The sequence below is a fragment of the Euprymna scolopes genome, chromosome 29 (assembly GCF_053919585.1).
Source record: "Euprymna scolopes isolate OS-2025 chromosome 29, ASM5391958v1, whole genome shotgun sequence".
Lineage (NCBI taxonomy): Eukaryota > Metazoa > Mollusca > Cephalopoda > Sepiida > Sepiolidae > Euprymna > Euprymna scolopes.
Genome location: NC_136510.1, coordinates 105,232,619 through 105,256,946, shown reverse-complemented (window position 1 = coordinate 105,256,946; position 24,328 = coordinate 105,232,619). Strand labels below are relative to the sequence as shown.

The following is a 24,328-nucleotide window of genomic DNA, read 5'->3' as shown; positions in this document are numbered from 1 at the left end:
TACCTACATACATTTATATATTGGTAGCTCAAATTTTCGCCCCAGACCGATTAAAAAGTTTGCCCTATCTCTGAATACCCTTTATGTAAAATTTCAAATGTTTAGACCAGAAGTTCTCTGATTAATTTAATTAGACCGCAGCGGTCAGTTTTGTTTTAATTTGACCCCTATTATGACCCTTTAAAATTTATTTTTTTGGTATAAATCAAGTTATTAAGTTAGATATAGATTCCTTGAACATGGATCTAAGATTTCCAGTGTTTAGACCCAAAATTGGCGGAGAAGTTTGGTAGAGTTCTCAAAGGTCAAATCGTTGAATTTTGACCCCCTTAACAGCACATTTTCTGGCCGAAAACGGATTACAAAGATTTTCCCAAATCTCAGTACCCTGTATATCAAATTTCGAGTCTGTAGAATAAAAATTGACAGAGACATTGTGTAGGGAAATGTACACAAACACACACACTTTCACCGGTATATATATATATATATATATATATATATATATATATATATATATATATATAGAGAGAGAGAGAGAGAGAGAGAGAGAGAGAGGGATATCCACACATATCTATATATATACATATATGTATGCACACACATTTACATTTTATATATATATATATATATATATGACACAGTGAACATATATACAGATACGCGGTGAATACCATAAATGAATGGATAATGACTTCATGTTGGTCAAACCACATGGCTCATTTATTTTGGTAATAGAGTAAGCATCAAAATTCACTCATCTGTAATATTCATTAAATTTAATGAACATCGAAGAGACGAATCTATAAACGGCCATTTTAAAGAAGAAACAAAAAAAAAATGGCGGATATTAATTTAATTAATTCAAGTCACACACATCTACATACATACGCGAACGATTCATCCTTGATCTTCAACTTTTATCTATACTTGAATGCGGTAATAATTACTTACAAAACGAGCAAACACTGGCCATGATGGCGCATATTATTAAACGACATGAACTATGGCACATCGCTGATGGGAAACCTGCAAAGGCGGGAAAACGGCGACAGAAAAATAGAATCTCGCTAATTTTTTTAGTAGCAACTGTACTAGTAATTGTAGTAGCCAGACTTAAGCACTGTGATACAGCGAAACAGTCTGCCTGTGGATGTCTATATAACATACCGCCATTAATCTCGTGTGAAGCCCTGTCGTTAAATGATATCGCCCGTTGCTTAATTAGCGTAATGCAAAGCTTTTTGTTTTTGTAAATTAGAAGTGGAACATTTTTAACAGTGGTGGTCAATATTTATATAAAGACTAGCAAGGAGACCCAGATTTTGCCGGGATCGAATGAAGATCAACGAATATTTCACACTCCCATATTTTTATAATCAGTGAAATCATTTTTCAACAAAATCGACTAAACTAAATGAATAAATAAAAAAAAATAAAGAAAATAAAATAAAAAAAATTTTTTTAAATAAAATAAAATAAAAAAAAAATTTTTTTAATTTAAAAAAATTAAAAAACATTAAAAAAAAAAAAAAAAAAAAAAAAATATGTCAGTTAAAAAAAGGAAAGAAAAGTTGTTCCTTAAGAAGGAAAATATCCAAGAAAACAAAAAAAATATATTCACCCAATTTTATTCTTGTGGTGATATACTGCTGGTCGGAAAGTTATTGAGAAAAAAATAATTTCAAACATAGTCACTCCCTTAAAAATAATATTTATGTGATTGATTGGTTGTTTTTGTTTTACGGCATATCAACCCTTTTCGGGTTATTTAATGCCGTCGAATTTGGAGTAATAAATTTTGATAGTAGTGTGTCGAATGTAACCCCGTAAATTGTTAGTTGGAATTGCAGTATATTTAACAATCCATTAGGACAAGTGAATAATAGAATAGTTAATACTTGATTATTTAACTACAATTTGCAAGGAGGTCATGTCATCAAATACTGTCAGCGCGGTGGAGTTTTCCCTGCTATTTTCTCATTTAGTTAAACATAACAATAAAAATTATGTAAATAATTGAACGTTGTTTAAAATACATTATTCACTGAAATATTTTTGTTAGTGTTTTTGTTTTATTACACAAACAAATTCTATAAAAAAAAAATCAATTTCATTTCTTTACGCTCTAATTTCAGTTCTTTCATAGACCTAACCAATAATTACCTCTAGTGGCCCCAGATGAAATCTAAGAAAAATTTTGAATGCTGTCTTCAGATTATGTGAAAATTTCATCCTTATTGGAATTTATTTAAATAACGTTATCATATGGATTTCTATAACATACAAACATTGGTTTTATACACACGCGCGCGCACACACACACACACACATATAAAAGCAAACATTGTCAAAATAAAAGAACGCTTCCGCTTAATTGTATCTTTTTTTATTTGTTTTGAATTTTATCATAGTATTTTTGTTAAGATAAAAGAAAGTTAATTCCATTTAGTCTCACATGTATCACAAACATTTTCAATTCTTCGTCGAAGCATCATTAGAAGAAAAAGGAAATGAACAAAAAAGATGGAAAACAGAAGATAATTTCAAAGAGTATCTGTGAAACGGATTATGGCATCACAGAATTGAAATTGTTTGTGTAAACAGTGTGAAAATGTTCTCCTGGTGTCTAACCGACTTCAAGCAGCCGTTTTACAAAACATTATCGATAAAAAGCAACAAGAATAGACTATTTTGAATTAGAACAGATTGACGCAATTGATAATAACCCTCTTATTTAAACTAGCAAAAAGACACCCGGCCTCGCAGGGTCCCAAAATACGCTTAAATATATTTTAATTCATGCAAATTTCGTATTTATTACTACAGAGCCAATTCTCTATTGAATATTATATTGTACCTAATAGCAATTTCAAAAGTTTTAAAAAGATGACTTTGGCGCCATCAGCTAGAATCGAAACCAAAACGTTTAGCGCTCTAGTCGCTTCTCCTACCAATTTAGCGATTGAGATATAGGTATTAAACGACTTGAAGAAATGAATGGAGTTTGGGGATGCGCAGAAAGAAATAAAAATATGCCGGCAAGTTTAAATGAACAGTTTACAGTTCAACTTGCCGATATATATCTGTACGAGTTATCTACCATCCAAAGATTTTACTCAGTATAAACGATCGTTGGTGTATGATTATTATTTCCTGTTAATGTCAGTCTTATGTGACCAGTAGTTTAAGAGTTCATCGGTTAAATACTTACACACAGAAAGGCACACACACATACGTCTACTGTTTTATATATAAAAAAAAACAGTTACCTTAAAAATGATGAGAATTGGTTACACTCAAATCATCTCCGATGTCTCTGTTCAACCTCAAGAGACAATGGATATCTCCTGTAAGGGTAGCTGCGTGGGTAATTGTGAGGCAAGGATTGCGCAAGCCTCAACCCCACCTCTCCAGAATCGACACGGCTTTAGTCCAGTGGCTAGACGACTGGAAACAAGATAAGCTGAGACCACATACAACACTTGGACTTCCCAAATGGTCACCCATTTTAGTAGTCACTAGCTCAACGTTGCTTAACTTCGGTGATCTAACGGGGACCGGTGCGTCAACGTGAATTATGACGTATATGACGCGAATTATCTATGGATATAGATATCAATTTGGGATATATATCCAACGATAAAAAATTGAAAGTATAACAATTTAAATTTGTAATTATCTTTTCTAACATTATACTCAAACACGTTCTAACTTAGAATAGAGAAAAAATGAAATATATATAAAACGTTCCCAAAGAATATTTAAGCATGCATGTAATTTGGTTTTGAATTAAAATGGTTTTATTTCTTTATTTTATTTGGTTTTATTAAAGTGAAAAAGATTCAAGCAATGTCAAGATGGACTATCAACGGAGAGTCTCTCCAAGGACTGTACCCTCATCAAACGACAAAAGATTTTAGATAATGTTTTTTTTTTCTTAAAAAAAAAAAAAAATACTTGTTTCTCTTTCAATGCCAGAGGCAGAAAAGAATACCAATTCTTTTCACAGTTAAAGAACCATGCAAAAAAAAAAAAAAAAAAAAAAAACGGAAACAAAATTTAAATATTAACGAAACGAAACGGAACTCAAACAATTTTTAAAAGACGAATCGAATAATTTTAAAAGAAAACAATGATAATTCTTTTTTAACATTTCATAAAAAAAACAACGAACAGAGACAAAGAAAACCACAAAACAAAAAAAGAACGAGTTGAAACATAAAACTAACAATAAACGTGACGAAGCCATAGTTTAGAAGTTAGCCTCAAAGAACACTATCGCTGTTATATTTTCACGCTTTCTAAGATACAACGTCCTTTTTTTTTTTCTTTTTTTTTTTTTTACACAGTGATCACCACTTATCAAGGCCCGGAAGCCACTCAGGGATAAGGGTTATTGCAAGTACATTACGTTAGTGAGGAGATTTGCTGAAATGTTTACTTAAGGGGGCGGTTCATTAGGAATTTGTTAACATTGGACTTGAAGACATCCAAGTTGTAGTCCGGAGGGAAGCAGGCAGACGGAACAGAGTTCCACAGGCGTGCAGTTCTAAGAAAGAAGCTTTGTTCATGGAATCCGCGTTTTGATTTAGGCACAGATATAGAGTGGGGGAAATTTTTCACAGTGGATTCAGCTAGACGGGTGTTTTTCGTGAAAGATTGGCGAGGGGGGACCAGAGATTGGAGTTCAGACGAGCATCTGCCATGGAAATAACGATAAAACAAGGACAGGCTCGCAACGTCTCTTCTGTGGGAGAGAGGTTGCAGGGTAGAGAAAAGGGCATCCCCCACTAAGCCACAAAGTCTATTTTGTACTCTGTCAAGGCAGGATAGGCTGTTTTTAGCAGCTCCTGCCCAGATATGGCAACAGTATTCCATCCTTGGACGTACTTGGTTTTTATATAGATAGAGAATTGCATCAGTAGTGAGATATCTTCTGGAGCGGTAGAAGGATCCCACCATCTTTCCAGCGACCTTGGCAACAGACTTGATGTACGTGTTCCATTTCAGATCAGGAGTAAAGGTCAAACCCAGAAGCTTGTCAAAACAAGTCAGTTAAACCCTGGACTAAATAATGATGGCTAAATACTTACGTTCATAAAAGAGGAAGACTCTTTTCTTTCGGGCTGGGCTAAAGGTTTTTATTCTCACCCTCCCCCCCCCCACCACCACCACCAAATCAACAGAGATTAAACAATTCCTGTAATTATCCGGTCCCTATTGATTTTGCGATGGGAGTTTAATTCTGCACAGTTCTAGGAGGTGCGCCCTCCCAGGCTTTGCCTTCTCTATTTGAGAAGGGGTTAGTTTATCGCTAATCGCCTGAGGCGCCCTCACCGAGGAATGCCGACGGGGCTGCCCAGGTACTTTTTTGCAGGTCAGAGTGCCCCTCCTCTAGGGCGCTAACTTCTGAATCCCACTTTTTCCGACCCTGGTGTCTAAAAACTAAACAGCTTCTCTTTCGGACGACACAAAGTTAACAGAATCCCGGTCATTGTTAAGATGGCATTTTCCCTGGTGACTGAGGTACGGCTTGGTCCTGTGCGGTTCTAGGAGGTCTACTCTCCCAGGCTTTGCCTTCTTTCTTTGAGAAGGGATTCGTTTATTGCTAACCACAAACTTTCATTAAATAAAATATGCCGGAGTTTTATCTGGATTATTCGGTTGTCACAATCACAACGTTTCAGCCGGTGTAACCTCCGCGCTGCATTGAAAGTTCGAACATGGCAATTTCTACGAAATTTCAAACTTAACCTTTTATTTGATTTAGGGGGGATTCTCCTCGCTCTGTCAGCCTAATAAGAGGTTAGTTATAAACTATGTCCGAGTTTCTGAGTTTGACTAGAAAGTTCGAATTCTTGATCAGATACATAAGAGGAAGGTTATATCGGCTAAAACGTTGAAAATATGACGACCAATAATAGACTACATCCGGATTTCCCGAAATGGGTTCCGCAGAGTCCTGGGTTTCCGTGAATGAGGCTGAGAGGCTCGGGAAGCCCTTTCTTAAAGAGGGCCAAATGCTTTATTTGGAAAAATTAAATGGCTGCAGACATTCAATTATTTATCTTTTTTACTGGAAAGAGATTTGATACATAACTACAGATGTAAAGAGTTTCAGAATGGTTCATCAAAAGTAAATATTAATACAAAAATAAATTAATAAAAAATGCAATAATCTTAGATTAATACAAAACAAAAAAATGGTTGTAAACACGAAAATATAGTAAAATCACGAACAGGAACAACTAATGAACACGTAAGGAACAACTAATGAACACGTAAGGAACAACTAATGAACAAGTAAGGAACAACTAATGAACAAGTAAGGAACAACTAATGAACACGTAAAAAACAACTAATGAACAAGTAAGGAACAACTAATGCACAAGTAAGGAACAACTAATGAACACGTAAGGAACAACTAATGAACACGTAAGGAACAACTAATGAACAAGTAAGGAACAACTAATGAACAAGTAAGGAACAACTAATGAACAAGTAAGGAACAACTAATGAACACGTAAGGAACAACTAATGAACACGTAAGGAACAACTAATGAACACGTAAGGAACAACTAATGAACACGTAAGGAACAACTAATGAACAAGTAAGGAACAACTAATGAACAAGTAAGGAACAACTAATGAACAAGTATAAGTTAAAATTTGATTATTAATGTTTTTTCATATTTATTTTAGAAATTATCTTGTTAGTGCTCCGTGAAAAACCTTTGTTCTGTTCAGGGGCTCCATGGTGTCCTGAAATTTGGGAAACCCTGGACTAGATGACCGCAAATTTAAAACCAAAGTATGTTGGATGTATCAATCTATAAATCCAAATATATATTTAAAAAAGAGTTTGTACTAGAATAGCTTCAGTAAATCTATGCAGGAAATTATAAGGAACAGCTAGCATGAAAATCCTTCACCGTACAAGTAAACCCTGATCGAATAGTCAAATAGCATCGTATTCGAAGCCCAAATCAGATCCCATCGATTGCTACATACTGGCTCATACGAGGAATGGTGCAGCATCTCCAAATGATATTACTTCAAATAACACCACTTAGCTCGATACTACACCAGACTGGATGAATTCTTGTCCTAGAATCCGCTAATACCAAGAGACTACAAGTGGTGAGATGAAAATTAATCTTTACTTGTTTATGCACTCGACGTTTGAGAATGAAAGAAAAACTTTAATGAGATAATCGAATATCTATTTCATACATTAAGTATTAGCCCTAGGTAAGGGTTTCTTGATTCCCTGAAACCTCGATTGAAGTAAATTGAAACAAAATAGTTAAGATACACAAGTATTTAATATCTCTAAACTTATTAAATGTTGCAGAAAAAGAAATTGAAATGGCGCTTTGTAAAAAATATAGGAAATAAAAATTTAATTGAAAAAATTAAAAATGTAAAGGTTTCTTTTTCATAAAAGTTTAAAAAAGTATTGAAATATATAATACAATTAAAATGTGATTTTTTTTTTAAATATTGGAAGATAAAATACAATTAAAATATGATAATTCAAAACTTACGCTTTTTTTATGATTTTATTTAAATTTGTTTTAATTTTTTAAATTATTTTTTTTCAAAATATAAAAAGATATGAAAAATAAAATATGAAAAATATACAAAATAAAATATAAAAATGAAAAAGATACACTATGAAAAACATGAAGAATAAAATTAGGAGACATATGACAATATTAAGAATATAATATAAAGAATAGGAAGCATATTTCTTGGACAAGTCAGCAAAAAATATAAAAATATACAAAAAGTATGAAAAGAAAAGTTAATTTCTAAGAAAAATACTGATATCATTTGAGAGAAACCGAAGAAAAACAATGGTGAACAAAATGGCAAATGCAATTCTTTTTTTTCTTCTTTGGTAATTATTGTTAAAAACTGTGACAAAGAACACAATCTTTAAAAAACAAAAAAAAAACAACAAAAAAGAACAAGAGACACGTAAACTGCCATTTTGTTTTGTACTTTGGTCAAGCTTGAGGGCAGACATAGGCGTGTGTTATACAATGTAAAAGATAGCCATCAGCTTGGTGATGATAATTCGCTCATTTTGCAATTGGCCATCGAAGAGCCAAAAGCCACCCAATCTGTAAGGACATCGTATCAGACACCTTATCGGTGCGCGCATGCGCGCACACACACACACACACACACACACACACACACACACACACACACACACACACACGTTCACTTTCATTCTATTATTTTCTTTTTTGTTTGATGACGTGTGGTAGAAATACTTCTTTCTGAAGTTTTTATACTTTTTGAATGAAAAGATAAAGGATAGACAGAAATGAGATTTTAATTCCATATATGGACATATAAAAAAAAAAAAAAACAAGCAGGGGAAAAAGGAGAGAGGTGGTGTGAGGAGGGGATTGTAGAGTAGACTTTTTTTTTTGACCAGGTAAGTAAAAATTAAGTATTTATAATTGAAGAAGAAGGACAGACAGATATAAGAAATAGATGGAGTAAGCAAGAAAGAAAGAGAAAGGGGGAGAGAAAAGAAAGAAGAAAGTGTAAGCTAGAGAGAAACGTAAAAGAGAAGAGAGCAAAAAGAGAGAAAAATACTTCCTCTTTTGATCTTGAAAACATGGTGCAGTGGGGAAAAAAGTGGCTGGTTAATTTTAATACATTGAAAACCAAGCTTCCCTTTTTTGTTTAAATTTTTTTTATTGCATTTTTACCCCAAACAAGGCACATTGCCACTTTGTTGTAGGGGGCTACTATCAGGGACATAAGCATCAGGGGTACTGTGTAGGAAGTTGGGCAGCAAGATGTCGGTTCACATTACACTTAAACTTCTGCATGTCAGTACAGTCGGGAAAGCAGGGACCCGGAAGGGAATTCCAAAGTCTAGCTGTTCTGGGGAAGAAAATACTGGAGTAGAAGGCTCTCTTGCATCTAAGGCTCTCTACTGTGAAGGGGTGGGATTTAGCTGCTTGTCGGGTTTGTTGCGGTATTAACGTCGAGGTGGCACAAGTGCTTGCAGTTCGTCAGAGCATTCACCGCTAAAGTACTCGTAGAACAGGCAGAGGGATGCAACATTTCGTCGATGTGACAGAGGCTGAAGTTCAGCTGACAGTTTGGGACCTATCAGTCTAGGAGCGAGAGACTACTGGCAGATGACCAGCCCAAATATGACAACAATACTCCATACATGGGCGAATGGCGGCCTTATAGAGGTATAGGATACTTTCAGGCGTTAATAGCTTTCTAGCACAGTAGAGAGAACCCACCTTCTTCGCAGCAGTCCTGGCAATGTTGTCAATGTAATGGTTCCAACTCATATTTCCTGTGAACGTTAGGCCGAGAAGTTTAAAAGATGTACTTTCAGATAAAAAGTCATTGGCCATTGCTATTGGTGGTAGGGAAGGTTTCTTGTAATTATTGAAGGAAACAAGTTTAGTCTTGGCAGCATTGAAGGTGACCATCCATTTTTGTCCCCATTCCACTACGGATCGGAGGTCTTCCTTTAGTGTTTCTGCCATTTCTTTAGATATGTGTTCATTTGTTTTCCTGTCATGTCGGTTATAGAGTGTGGTGTCGTCAGCATACATACCCATCTCACAGACAATTTTGTCAGGGAGGTCATTTATGAATATTAGGAATAACAGAGGTCCAAGGATAGACGCCTGAGGCACTCCCGCATTTATATCATATTGTTTAGATGTACAAGCAGAACCTGGATTTTTCTCTTATCAAAGAAGGATTATGTTATGTATGCCGTATGATCTGATTTTCTTGAGAAGACCCTCATGCCATACCCTGTCAAAAGCCTTAGATATATCTAGAGCTACTGCTCTACCCTCCCCCGCTTTGTCCAGTGACTGGTATATACGTTCTGAGATTACAGTTAGGATGTCTGCTGTGGAATGGGCTTAGCTAAATCCATATTGTTGGTCAGTCAGAAGTTTAGCATCTGTAAGGTGATGGACTTGAGCTTGGTTAATTATGGTCTCAAACATTTTGGCGAAAAGTGATAGGAGGCTAATGGGGCGATAATTTACTGGGTCAATTCTTTCGCCAGAATTCTTGAAAACTGGCACTACAGAAGCAGTTTTCCAGCAGGCAGGAAAGCAAGATTCATTAAGGTATTTGTTGTAAAGTTTGGAGAGAACTGGAGCTACTTCGGTGGCGCACTTTTGTAATGGAACAGCCAGGATGAGATCAGGTCCACATGCTTTTGAAGTGTCAAGATTTCTTATGATAGCATGGGTGATTTTCAGATCGTCTAGTGTGGCGTCTGTCCGCAAAGGAAAGTCAAGGAGGGGGTGGTTAGCAGAGTCCAATGCAGGGTTGAAGGCAAACCATCTGGCAAGCATATTAGCCTTCTCAGTTGCAGAGCAAACAACCTCATGATTGTTGGATAGTGGGGGAATTGTTGATTGCCCATTATTTACTACACTGTTGTAGATTTTCCAAAAGTCTCGGTTTCCTAATTTCTATGCTTCGATGCGTTTTTGGGTGGTTTCAGGAAATGAACATGTGCTTCAATTGCCGCTTTGAACCATTCAGTGGTCTCATTTGCACAATGTTCAGCAGGAAGTGAAAAGATATTTTGCCATGGAGCATCCCTGATGAGGTCCCTGATGGCTTCCCAGTCAGCCTTTTTATAATATCTCGTTGTTTCGAGCACTGGCTTTTCAGTTTTGGCTCTAGAGTTTATGGCGATTTCAACCATTATCACTGCATGATCGGCGTTCCCAAGAGGGCTGTGGGCATTCGTTACACAGTTATCGGGAACTGTGGTCAGAAACAGATCTAGAAGTGATACATGTTCTTGCTGGTCTGGGAAACGGGTTGGAAACGTAACCATCTGTGATAGGGAATGAGATATAGAGAAGTTACATGTTGTGGTACCAGCTGCGTCTGTGTAAGTAGAAAATCCAAGCCAGTTGCTGTAGTGGATATTGAAGTCACCAAATACATGCACTTGAGCACTAGTGTCGAGGGAAAGTGCTGTATCTATGCTGTCAGAGACTTTGTTTATTAGGGTACAGTCCTGGGTTGAGGGAGAGTGGTAGAGAAAATAAAAGTAACTAATATGTCTGTCAGAGTCCTTACGGTAGAGTGGGAGGTATCCAGGCATGTTACAGTAGTTAGAGGGGATGGAGGAGTGTAGGTTAATCTCACTTAGTGCTAAGATATCCGAGGTGTTACGAGAAATGATTCAACATCATTTAAATTAGTTCTAAGCCCACGGATGTTCGTAAATGCAAGACTCAAGGGACAAGGCAGGTTGGTTTTGTTTGAGTTTTGGCGCGGTTTTAGCATAATTTTTTAATGTACTGTCATTTTTATTTTAAGAGTTTCAGTTTAGGTAAGGGGTGCTGAGCAAGTGGTTATGCAGAATACAAGACATGCAACACAGGCAGATATTCAGCTGTTCTGCCATCTATTAGGGTTGTGGCCTCAGAATAGCCCACCGGGGATGAGTGCAGGGTCCGTTTCCATGCACGACATGGCACTACAAACATCCCGATATTATACAACTGTTGATGGAACAGCCGCTCTAAGTGCTACCAAAGAGTTAGGGCTCCTGTACTACCAGTTGAGAACAGCAGCCAGTAACTGTCTATCTGGTACCCTCAACCCATGATGGTCAACCCAATCTACTTGCACTGACATTACGGTATTCAAGCACTCCCAAGTGCCCAGTTTAAGGGATGGGATGTGTCAGGAGTGAGGAAAAACGGCGTTCATTGCCTTAGTTAGGAAACAAGATCGAACACCGAATGCTTCTGTCGACTCCCAGTGGTTTAACCTCTATGCCTGGCTAATAGACAAAGAAGGAGTATGGAAGCCGGGCGATAGACAGTGCCTATCTACTCTTTAAGCAGTTTTGGTTTGCAGACCGGTAATTTGTTTGAGTCACCAGCTCTAGGAAAGTTGTCATCCAAGACTGGAAAAGCCTTCCTCCCCTTAGATTTAGCTTCAGAGTTTCCTTCTCCGAGACGGATGACTTGGGAAGATCTATGGGTCCATGAGTACTGAGAGGATTTGCCCCGCGCCTGGGTCCTAATCCAGGTATTTCTGCGACCACATGAGGGTGGTTAGTGTTGTTACTGGGTTAGTTTATAAAGGTTATATATCTACTGAGAAATTATACTCCTCAAAGTGATTACAGGACATTGCTATTTCATTGTTTATTACTGAAGGAGCGGGTGAGTAAGAGTTCATCTATGTTTGCAAACAGGTCTATTGGGAGGAGTTAATATTGCTTAATGTTTTTTTCTTTAAATTCATAATTGAGAAAAAAATAAATAAGTAAAAAATGAAAGTAAAATAAAATAAAATTTTCTTTTATTTTTATGTTGGCTTACAAATAGGATAATGCGTTACAGAATGGCTTGATATTACGAATTAACTAAACATTGTTGTACAAGCTCTGGATATTTTAGATGGCAGAAGGGTTAATATGTATATTGAATAGATACAAGTAACGTCATTTTTGATAAGTACAATACAGTACAGGTGGAAGTAAATTATACGCTATAGCGTCTACATTATGTATAATACAGTAAATAGTTATATGGGGAGATTTCTAGTAGATGCGAATATATGGGGGTGATGGGTATTAAATAGGTTTCCATTTCTAATGAGGATATCTTCAGCTTTCGTTTATAAATCAGGAAGTTGTATTTTGCGTTACAGAGTATCGGTTCAGTTTTTGTATTTAACATTGCAAAGCTAAGGAAGAGATAGCTATTGCTATGTAATACAGATAGCTGTAAATCTAAGTACAGACGACTGTAGTTAGTATCTACCTGGTTAACAAACTAGTGCATGCCTTAGGGATAGAAATGAATGGATGTTTAGTGATCATGACTTCCAATCGGTCAGCATGCGAAAGTTAAGGGCTAAAAGTTGAGGACCCCGATCCAAGTCGTGTGTAATGTATGCGTGTTAGTGGCAGCTTGGGGAGTAGGGCAGATTGTTAGTTTTCAGGAAAGGGTTAAACTTACAGAATGCAGTAGAATTAATTATTAGAATTTTGAGTGTCAAGTGAAGTTTAGTTAGAAGAAAAAAATAAATAAATAAAAAAAAATAAATAATAAAATTTCGTCATAATCGCAATGACCCTCATCACACCCAATTTGAAATGAATAGTTCTCGTCTTGAGGAAGTACCATGTCTTGCCAAACTTTTGGGGCTGAACTTCATTCCTAATCTGAAATGGAACACATACATCAAATCTGTTGCCAAGATCGCTGGAAAAATGGTTGGATCACTCTATCACTCCAGCAGATGCAATTCTCTATCTGTATAAGAACTTGCGGATGCAATTCTCTATCTGTATAAGAACCAGGTACACCCCAAAATGGAGTAATGTTGCCATATCTGGGCAGGAGCTGCTCGGCGCGCCCTATTCAGCCATGATAGAATTCAAAACCAGCTTGTAGTAGGTGATGCCCTTTTCTCTTCCCTGCAATGTCTTTTTCACAGAAGAGCAATTGCAAGCTTGTTTCTGCTCTGTCATTATTTTCATAGCAAGTGCTCGGCTGAACTCCAATCTATAGTCTCTCTTGCCAGACTTTCACAAAAAACACTCAACTGGCTACAAGCACTTTATGCAATTTCCTCCACTCTCTGTGTGCCTGGATCTAAATCCAAATATCATGAACAGAGCTTCTTCCCAGAACTTCCTGTCAGCGGAACACCGTTCCGCTGCCCTGCTTCCTGGTTGAATACAACATAGTAGTCTTCGAGTCCAATGGAAACAAATTCTTGTTGAGCCGTCCTCATAAATAATCAAATGCTACCCAATTTACACCATTAACGATTACTGCACTACCACCTTACATTTATTAACTCGTATCCTCAAGTGGCTTTCGGGCTTTGATAACTGGTAACTCCCAAGTATAAAACAGAAAATTTGAAAAAGAGAAAAAGAAAAATAGAGAAAATAGGAAAGAGGAGAGAGAGAGAGAGAGAGAGAGAGAGAGAGAGAGAGAGAGAGAGAGAGAAAGGGTGAGAAAAAGAGGAAGAAGAGAAAAAAGGAAAGAATGCGTGAAAAGAATAAAATAAAAAAGTGAAAGAAAACAGAATGATGGATAAAAAATTAAAAAAATTAAAATGTGATTCTGGTCTTATTTTTACAAACAAACAAAAACTAATAAAACTTTAAAAAAAAAAAAAAAAAAAAAAAAAGAGCTGAAAATCTTTTCTACTTGAACAAAACAATTTTTTTTTTTTTTTTTTGTCGACGTCATTTCTCGCCTCTGGCCGAAATACAAAAACACTAAACTATCAGAATAAAAAAAAACAAAAAACAAACAAACAAACAAACATAAAAGCCATATTAACCGATGAAGGATTAAAACGTTGAAGACGAAGAATCCGATCTGATGTGGTTTTAGATTTTTGGGAGAAAAAAAAAAATCCGAATCTGACAATGACCTCTACCTCCTCACCCCTCCCACCTAAAAAGGTCATCAAGTGAAGAAAAAAAAAACCCCCGGTGAAAACAAACTTGAAATTGTGATGATCAATTCTGTTATCAATTTGGACACCTGCTATAAAATGACGCTTATCAAATCCGTCGCTATACGCAATCGCCAGTGTCGGAAAATATCAGTTCATTATCACTTACATTCTTTTGTTGGCATCGATTCTTTCGGTGATTCGTTAAACTGAAACGGTCTTCAGTTTTTTAATTCTTTGTAGAACAAAACATTACAAGAATTAACGGTTAACAGGTCCTGCTAGTATATAATAATCAATAGAGGATTGATTCTATAATAATACATACGCAATCTGCATGAATTAAAATATCATGTTTAAGCGTATTGTACGACCGGGCAACGCCGGGCTGTCAGCTAGTATAATAAATAAAATCAATGCAAATTATTGTGATTCTAGATTATGATTGCTCTTGGGTAACTTTTCTTTTAGTCAACCATCAAATATATTTCGGAAATGCTGTAAGGTCAGTTATCAGTGATGAGATTACCAGATACTAACCGTCCAAGAATTCCCCAAAAGAAAAAAAATGTTTCCTCCTCGTCCTTATCATCACTGAATGCCACATCGTGCTACGCACTACATAATCATGGTAAACTAAAATTCTTGTTGATTTGCAAGGTTCCGTTCGACACTAGCGTAATGTGGGTAGGGTCGCAAAAGAGCAGATAAGCAAAAATTAATAATCCGGGTCGGCATTTTATATTTTTTTAACAATTTTTTATATTACCGCCACTCTCTCCCCACGCCCTTGACATCACTTAAAACGTCTCTCGCTGCCATATGTCCATTTAACCTAATCTAACCACATTTATCTTTCTTACGACCGCACGCTAGCCACCACCGGCCCATTCTCGCCTTCACCTTACACGTCCGTCTTCTTCGACGTCGACTTTTTTACCCTCAACCACGTAGTGTCCTTTTTCTCCTTTTTGTTTATGCGCCAGCTCACGCACATTTTCTAATCATACGCGCTCATATGCGCTCTGTTATACCAGTATATAAGAAACATTTTAAAAGGAAAGTTTGTTAAAGAGTCATTAATTTGAATGCTTCCTACCCCCACTTCAACGCCAAACATTTCTGCAACGGTTTGTCGTGTCTAGAAATTATGTTGTAACGCTTAACACGCGTGCATTTAGAAAATCATTCTCGTAAAATTGCGGACGAACTAAATGTCATAGGGACTTACCTATTCTACTCGTAATGGACTCTTCTGATCATTATAAAAAACCCGAGTCTGTCTCTTGTGGGGAATTACCGCGACTCGGACGTCAAAAAGTGCGACAATCAGTCCGACAGAAACTGGGCCATTTCGGTGGCCTTTATGCTGCCGGACTGATACACATGTTCTTGGTAGGTCCACCTCCCAGGCCTTGCCTCCCAGCTTTCAGGAAAAGCAAGTTTATCAATTGTTGTATCAGGCTGTCTTACCGGAAAATATCGACGGAGTTACTCACACTTATTTTTTGCAGGGCCAGAGTGCTCCTCTTCTTGGGGCGCTAGTCTATTTTCTCACCTTTCGACTTTATGTCACATCCCCTCGGAGTGGGAGAAAGGTAAATACTGAATTATTGGGACCAAACGCGAGACTACAGAATGTCTACTTTAATAGTTGGAAAATGCCGATAACCTTTTCTTTGTATTCACTTTCTTGTATAATATATTCTTGTCTACATAAACCTGTTGTTCGCGCCACAATACTAATAGAAATAATAATACATATTGAATATGCACTGGAGTCAGTCATCAGTGATGAAATGGTGCAACATAGCGTGAAATGACGTCACTGGTAAAGAAAAAAGGCAAGAAAAGAAAAAAGAGCACATTAGAGAAGATGATCACGTGAGAAGCGTAAATTACGCTCGAGAAGACGATCACGGGAGCGACGTCACAGCGGCAACGAGAGGATGAGAAAATAAATGTCGTTGTTATACAGAAAAAGTGACTTGAATTTCTTTAAAATATTTTTTAATTTAATGAGAGTATGACTCCATTGCTTTCGACGATCTTTTTTATAAACACAAGTTTTAGTAATGAACCAATCAGAAGCCTCAAAAGTTATTATAAAAATGTCAAAATTTGGATTCAATCAGTTCGACTTAGGCCTCTGTCTGGAAACGATTCAAGATAAAGACTGTATTGATTCTTCGCCGCTATCTTTGTTGCTAGGAATTACTGAAAACTCAAGATCGGGACTGCATTGATTCTTCGCCGCCATCTTTGTTACTAGGAATTACTGAAAACTCAAGATCGGGACTGCATTGATTCTTCGCCGCCATCTTTGTTACTAGGAATTACTTAACACCCGAAATCGTCGCTGCATTAATCCTTCGTGGATTTGATTTATTGCCGCCACGTTCTTTGTCCACTTTGTGACTGAGGTTACAACGTGTTGGTTCCCGGAAACCTTACAATAATTTCATTGTAGTTTCGGGTTTTGCATCATCGGACCCTCGTCTGTAGGAATCCAAGCATTTCTCGGAAAAACAAAATGCCTCCTCCTCCTCCTCCTCCTCCTCCTCTTCATGATCATCATTGAAAAGGACATCGTGCTATGCACCATATAAACATGGCAAGCTAAGAATTTTATTGCTTTGCAACAATATTCTGAACGTATATAACCGAACAAAATTATGAAAGAAAATGCCACGATGGAATCTTTTTCTATAAGTCCACACGCTCCGTCAAAAATGGCGGGAAAATATTTAACCTACGGTAGGCCACGAACTCGGAAAATATTTTGTTTTTCGCGGAGACGTTTATTGAACTGTTGTTACGTCCTGGGAACGGCAACTAATCTGAGCGAAGCTGACTTGCGCTGACATTTTGAAATATCTGCGCCAGCCTGTTGCTGCGTATTTTCCCCCATAGTACAGAACAAGTCTGGCACAAGGTGTATTAATGCGGAACGCTTCAGTTCCCCAAAATGGAGCTTCTCATTGTACCACGAATTATGCTCCTTCATTGTCTGTACAAATATTATAACAAAGGTATATCATTTTTTTTTTTTACAAAGGAGTAACCACTTATCGAGGTCTTGAGGCCACTCGAGGATAAAGGTTAATTATGTTAGTAACTTAATTCTCTATACATAAATTACTACTAGTATACCCCTTAGAACATTCACAGGGTCCCTGCATAAATCTATAGAATTTAACGTTAATAAGTATATTTCGTTTAAAATCATCAATTCATAATAAAAATAGGACTCTTTTGTCTTTCGTAAAAATAATGACCATTGTCATTCTTTAAATAATAATAATAATAAAGAAGATTACATCCACAAGGATCCGTTGTGTAGTGAATAATATACTTGGTAAAACTCAGTTGTAAAGTTACACTCTTCTTGAGGTTGAAGGTTTATTCCTAAGTGCATGCGAAACTTAGAAACACAATTGCGAAATACGTAAGCCTTCTACCCAGTCATAGCTGTCGGAACGAGAGCATGGATTAAATAAAGGTTTCCGTTCGGAATTCCGTGCAGATTCCAGAGTTCGACAAGATACACCTGAAGAAGGTCGGAAGTTACATCGACCTTCTTGATTAGAACAGTAGTCAGAAGAGTCCAAATAATTCAAAAACGAATATTTTTCGGTACTTATGGACAGTGCTATGTTTTAGGTGGGATTCTTAAGTTAAATTCAAGTTTGATGTATCTTTTTCGAGATCATTTTTTCCATTATCTTGCATGAGCGGAAGTGTTTCTTTTCATCTTTAAGGTTCAGTTTGCCACTTGTAAGCAAACAATAGATTGACCACTCCTACGCTGGAATATTACAATGTATCAATAATTGTTTGATATAAGAAACGTTTACAAAAGACTTGTTATAAATTCATTAATGTGTATGCTTGCGACCCACAACCCCACAACGCCAAATACTTCTGCAACGGTTTGCCATGTCCGTATTTGACGTTGTAACGTTTAACTCACACAACAATACGACTACAAATTACTTCCTTTATAATGTCCATTATTTTAACTATAAAAAATAAATTTGAATTGATGGATATTTTATGGAAAAAGTTGAGTTTTTTTTTTCCGTAAAGAGAAAAAAAAAGTTTAATGCACAAAATTTGAACAATTTAGATTCAAATTCGGTGAAGGGATTTTTTAATTTTATTATTTTTCAAATGGAAAATATTTCCTTAACTTTTGACATAGAGTCGAAATTGAATTTAAAAGAAACCGGAAACATGTCGAATTAAAAAAAAAAAAATGAATGATGTTCATTTCGAGTTGGGGTTACAAAAGGAAAATGTGCATAAGAATAAAAATGAATTTTCTTGAAAATAATTTTTTTTATTTGATCGTTTTTTTTTTTTTAGAGAGAGAAAGAGTGTGTACTTGGGTGAGTGGTAGCGAAGGAAAGAAGAGGTAAAGAAAAACGAGTAGTAAGATAACGGAAAAGAGAGAGGGGAAGTGAAAGAGAGAGAGAGAGAGAGAGCATAAGAGAAAGGCACAGAGTGACAAAGAGTGAAAGAGTGAAAAAGTGAAAAAGATAGAGTGTGAAAGAGAGAGAGAGAGAGAGAGAGTGAACGAGAGAGAGAGAAAGTAAAGGAGAGAGAGAGAGAGTAAAGGAGAAAGAGTGAAAAAAGAGAGGGTGAAAAGAGTGAACGGAAGAGAGAGAGAATGAAAAAGAGAAAATGTAAAAGAAAGAGACAGAGAGAGAGAGTGAAAAAAGAAAGAAAGAAAGAAAAGACCTAAAACTTACATGAGCAAAGTTTATTTCCTAGAAGTGCCCGTTTGTGAGACAATACCGCGAAGCTACTTTCCAACTGACTATAACATGATCGTTTTCAAGTTCAGTATAAATAAATTTTTGTTTAACCGTTTCCTAAATACATATTCTGTTAGTACGGCCTAAATTTGTAAAAACATAATCACGTTGATACACCTATTCCTGTCAGATCACCGAAGTTAAGCAACGTTGAACCTGGTCAATAATAAATGGGTGATCATTTAAGACTTCCACGTGCTGCATGTACTCTTCGCTTATCTCGGTATTGTTTCCAGTCGTCCTGGACTTCCCCTTGCAACTGGACTCAAACAGTGCCGATTCAGGTGATGTGTGGTTGGAGATTGCGCAACCCTTGCCTCACAATTATATGCGCAGCTACCTCTACATCGGGTATTCTTTGTCTTCCGAGACTGAAAGAAAGCATTGAATACAAATTCTTCTCGATCATTACAAATCATCACGTTGTTGTCTCATCGTCCACCTGGCACTCATTTAACTATTATCATCGAGTGGCCTTTAGGCCTTTATAAATTGTAACAGCTTAGTACAAAAATTACACAATCATAAACACATACACACATGTTTGCAAAGTATATTTAAATTATACATATTACAGTGAATAAAAATTGTACATACAAACGCAATATATATATATATATATATATATATATATATATATATATATATATATATATATATATATAAACAGACACGTATATGAACGTTATCCCCTTCCCGTGAACGCATGATGTGACACAAGAGTCAGAAAGTGGGATTGAAAAGTCAGCGCCCTAGAAGAAGGGCATTAGGCTGCAACTAATGGATGGACAGCCCTATCAGAATTCCCCGGCCTTAACGATTAACAATACACTAACCCTTTATCAAAGTGGAAAGGGCGAAGAACTGCATAGAACCAGCGACATACCGCAGCCAACAGAGAAATGCTATTTAAAAGATGGCCTAGACTGTGTTGATTTAGGGGATGAAAGGTTATGTCCTGTCCTACATAAAAAAGAGTAAAATTTATAACTGTAGGACATCAGGAAAGTCAACTAAATTAGGAGTCGGAAAAATCTTAAACAGAACCGAGGATAGTTTTCGTTAGTGTTGTAATGTTTATGTATATTTCATATCCTAGCTTTTACGTTTTTAATTTCACGCGTGTTCGAGGGGGTCTTTCAAGAGCACTCTGGCTTACAAAAACTGCCTGGGCACTTCCGTTGGTGTTCTTCTGTAGGGGCGTCTCAGGCGATTAGCAATAAACTAGCTCGTTCTCAAAGAGAAAAGGCAAAGCCTGGGTGTGGGGACCTCCTAGAACTGCACGAGGCCAGTAACATAACCCAGACAATGGGGAAAGCCATATTAAAAAATGGCTTAAACTTGATTCCAAATATTTCTCATATGTTATATCTCCCCTTTTTAGTTTTCCTACATAAAATAAATTTCACAGTGTATAAAGATTATTTGACGCTGGAGATATCCCTAATCGTGCCCTATTTCCAAAATAGGGGAGATATAACATTTGAGAAATATTTGGAATCAAGTCTCCCCTTGTTATTTCAAAACATTTGAAACCATAGCAGCAAGTTTTAGTCTCCCTTTCATCGAGGCCAGAGGTTTGGGAGAAATATATATATATATATATATATATATATATATATATATATATATATATATATAAATCACTTCAGTAGGAAGTAAAAAAACAAAACATTTAAGATACAAATTGGGATGAAAAAAGTGGAAGTAAAATAAAAAAAAAAAAAAGATTAAAAAAAATACAACAAAAATGGCAGGATTTCATTTTCCTCATTCTAATTAAAGACTGGCGAAAAACGAAAACATTGTCATTAAATCGCACGGAAATACAGCCGCCAAATGGATAAACAACAACTACAAAAAACCTTTCAGGTCCTATGAAAAAAAAAGGTCCCTAAAAATGAAGGGTCGAAAATGCTTTCGCATACCATCGATTATTTACATATTTATCAATCGGACGAAAAGGGGTTAGGGGCTTACATTGGTACCCATCAATTAATTATCCAGGTGATGCTGCGCCTTATGGTTTTTCGCTTTTGTTCGGCGCTAACAATCAATCCCCGCCGTCCTTTGCCGCACGTTTTACTTTGGGAGTTGAGAAAGGACACGATGACAATTCCTAGTGTGATAATGCCAGGGTAAATCTTTTTGCAATCAAAATCCGCTTTCGAAAATGGAAGCAGGAAAAAAAAAATATTTTTTTTTTTTTTGCTTTTATGCAAAACAAGAAAAAAACAAGAGTATGATAAAAAAAATAAACAAAAAAGCCCTAAGAATTAGAAAAAAAATTTACCTATAAACAATTTCGCTATACCAGGCCTCTTCAGGGTGTCTAAACAAACTTGCTTCAAGCAGGGATCGAACCTACGATCATCCAGTCGGCAATCGGTGATTTTTTTTTACTTATGGTAGTAGTAGTAGTAGTAGTAGTAGTAGTAGTAGTTATCAAAGAGGCAGAAAAAAAGGAAACAAATACGCGGACTTTGTCGGAGAACTAACAGAAATATGTAACAAAGAAAATCAATACCAATAATTGTAGGAGCACTAGGAACAGTTCAAAGAACTTGAACAAAACAAAAAAGACCAGGAGAAATTGGAATCAAGGGGAAGACTGAGACTATACCACAAATGGTAATGCAGAAAGCAGTGGAAAATCTTAAGAAAAATCCTCGAATCTCGAATACGGAAACTAATCCCTGTAATATTACACTACCCTCAACCCAAGAAGTCGATCCAAAAAAAAAAAATAAATATAAAGAGAAATTATTCTTTTAACAAGACAATGCAGCGTATCACAAATCAATTTCAACGATATAAAATTTAGATGAATAGCATTTTAAATTGCTTCTACATCAAACACATAATCAAGTCTGGTCCCCAGCTACAAATGACTGCTTGAAGACCTCAAAAGAATGCTCCAGGGAAAAAAGATTTGGCTTCAATGAAAAAAAGTGGTATTACAAACAGCCGTATAAGAGACAAAGGAAACTATTTTACAAAAAAAAAAAACATCAAATTGTTGGGATGGATATGTCTCTTAACTTCTCGGAGGTCGTCGGGTGACGCTTCATTATTTCATGCATCGTGTCTTGGGTAAAAAAAAAAAGCTTAGCGGCGCTCATCCCTCTCCAGGCCACGAGCATATACAACACCTGGTATTACCAAATGCCTTTCCTATTTTAGTACTGACCAACCTTAAAGTTGCTTAACTTTGGTGATCTAACGAGGACCGGTGTGTTAACGTGATTATGCTGTAATTCTTAGAGAAGCAATGGAATCGGTGTTACACTCTAGAAGGAGACTATCTTAATGAATAGAGTTGAATTTCACATCCAAACATTATTGTTTTATTGTAATTTATTAAAAAAAAAAATTAAAAATTGGTTAAAAAAGGACATTTTGATGAAGGCATAAAAAACAGACGTTTCGGAATCATAAAAGAAAATTTACTTGCATTCTTGCTTGGTAAAATATAAAAAAGACTATATATCAAAAAATATATTATTATAAGATAGATGATTAAAAAAGACTATATATCAAAAAATATATTATTATAAGATAGATGATAAAAAAAGATGCAAAAAACATAATTAAATGAAAATAACATCTGAGGAACACTTTTACACTTGCTGCAACAAAAGAAAATAAATTATATATATAAAACCGAACACAATCTGTGCGGACTAAAAGGCTGTGAGTAATAAAATGCTGTATTGAAAAAAAAAAAAAAATGGCGAATTCGTCAAATCTGCCTACTTTAAAATGGCTCAGAATCGGTCATAGAAGGACACTGGGTGTCATAAAGCAGTGAAACTAATTGATCAGTGCATGCCATTTGCGGCAAATTCTGTGATGTTATGTTTTTTAACAACAAGGTTCCGGGCCAGGATGTGGTGAGGACACCTTGAGCTTAGAAGATACCTTTCGTTGCGAAACAAAAATGGCCACTGAATATATTCATTATGGAAAAGACAAGCAGAAGCGGAAGACAAAAAAAAATGGTAAAAGAACAGATATAATCAGGAAGGTTGGAATCGTAAGTGCTTTTTGAATGGTTTTGCGCTTGAAGAAAAAAGAAAAGGAAAATAGGCAGTGGGTAGGATTCACATTATTTGTCAGAAAATAAGGAACGCAAAAGGGACTCACAGAGACTGGGGTTCTTTTTTATTCTTTTGTTTTTATAAAAGAGGTGTAATGACAAAAGAATTGGGGAATATCTAAGAAAAAAAACATTGTAGAAAAGCAACAAGTAAAAGTAGAATGTGAAATGTTTTTTTTTTTAATACACATACTTACAAATTTGTGGTTACTATGATTATTCAGATGTGTATGTATGTATGTATGTATGTATGTATGTATGTATGTATGTATTTTTGGGGTGGAGAGGGCTCCCGTAAGCCGTGGTGAAGGCAGTCTTTCTAGGAGAAGCAAATCTCTGATTTAAAAAAACCATAAAGCGGAAGACCATTACCCGCATTAAGCTGGTCTGCAGTTTAATTTGTTGCTGGCTATCTTGCTCTTGCTTGTTGCTGGATTTCAACATTTTGAACCGAGAGAGAGACTTAGCTGTAGTACAAAGCTAAGACTCTGTAACATCATATTTGTATAGATACTCCCTCAGGCATTTGGGCTCATGGATTTTAAATGTCTGAGGGAGTGGCACTCGTCTGACAAGACGTTGCAATCATCATGTATGTATGATCATCAATCATCATGTATGTATGTATCATTTATTACCATATGTATATATATCATTTATTATCATATATATATATATATATATATATATATATATATATATGTATATATATATGTATATATATACATCATTTATTATCATATATATGTGTGTATGTACGTATGTATATATATATCATTTATTATCATATACATATATATATGTACGTATGTATATGTATATATCATTTATTATCATATATATGTAGGTATGTATATGTATATATCATTTAATATCATATATATGTAGGTATATATATATATATATATCATTTATTATCATATATATATGTATG

At 35.9% G+C, this 24,328-nt stretch overlaps 1 protein-coding gene and 1 pseudogene across 1 annotated transcript in view; both read right to left on the bottom strand.

The window, feature by feature from the left end:
• Positions 1-24,328, bottom strand: part of LOC145252800 (protein fuzzy homolog) — an 809,960-nt gene that overhangs the window by 700,755 nt on the left and 84,877 nt on the right. The window lies entirely within an intron of this gene.
• On the bottom strand, positions 3,474-3,591 carry LOC145252900 (5S ribosomal RNA; annotated as a pseudogene).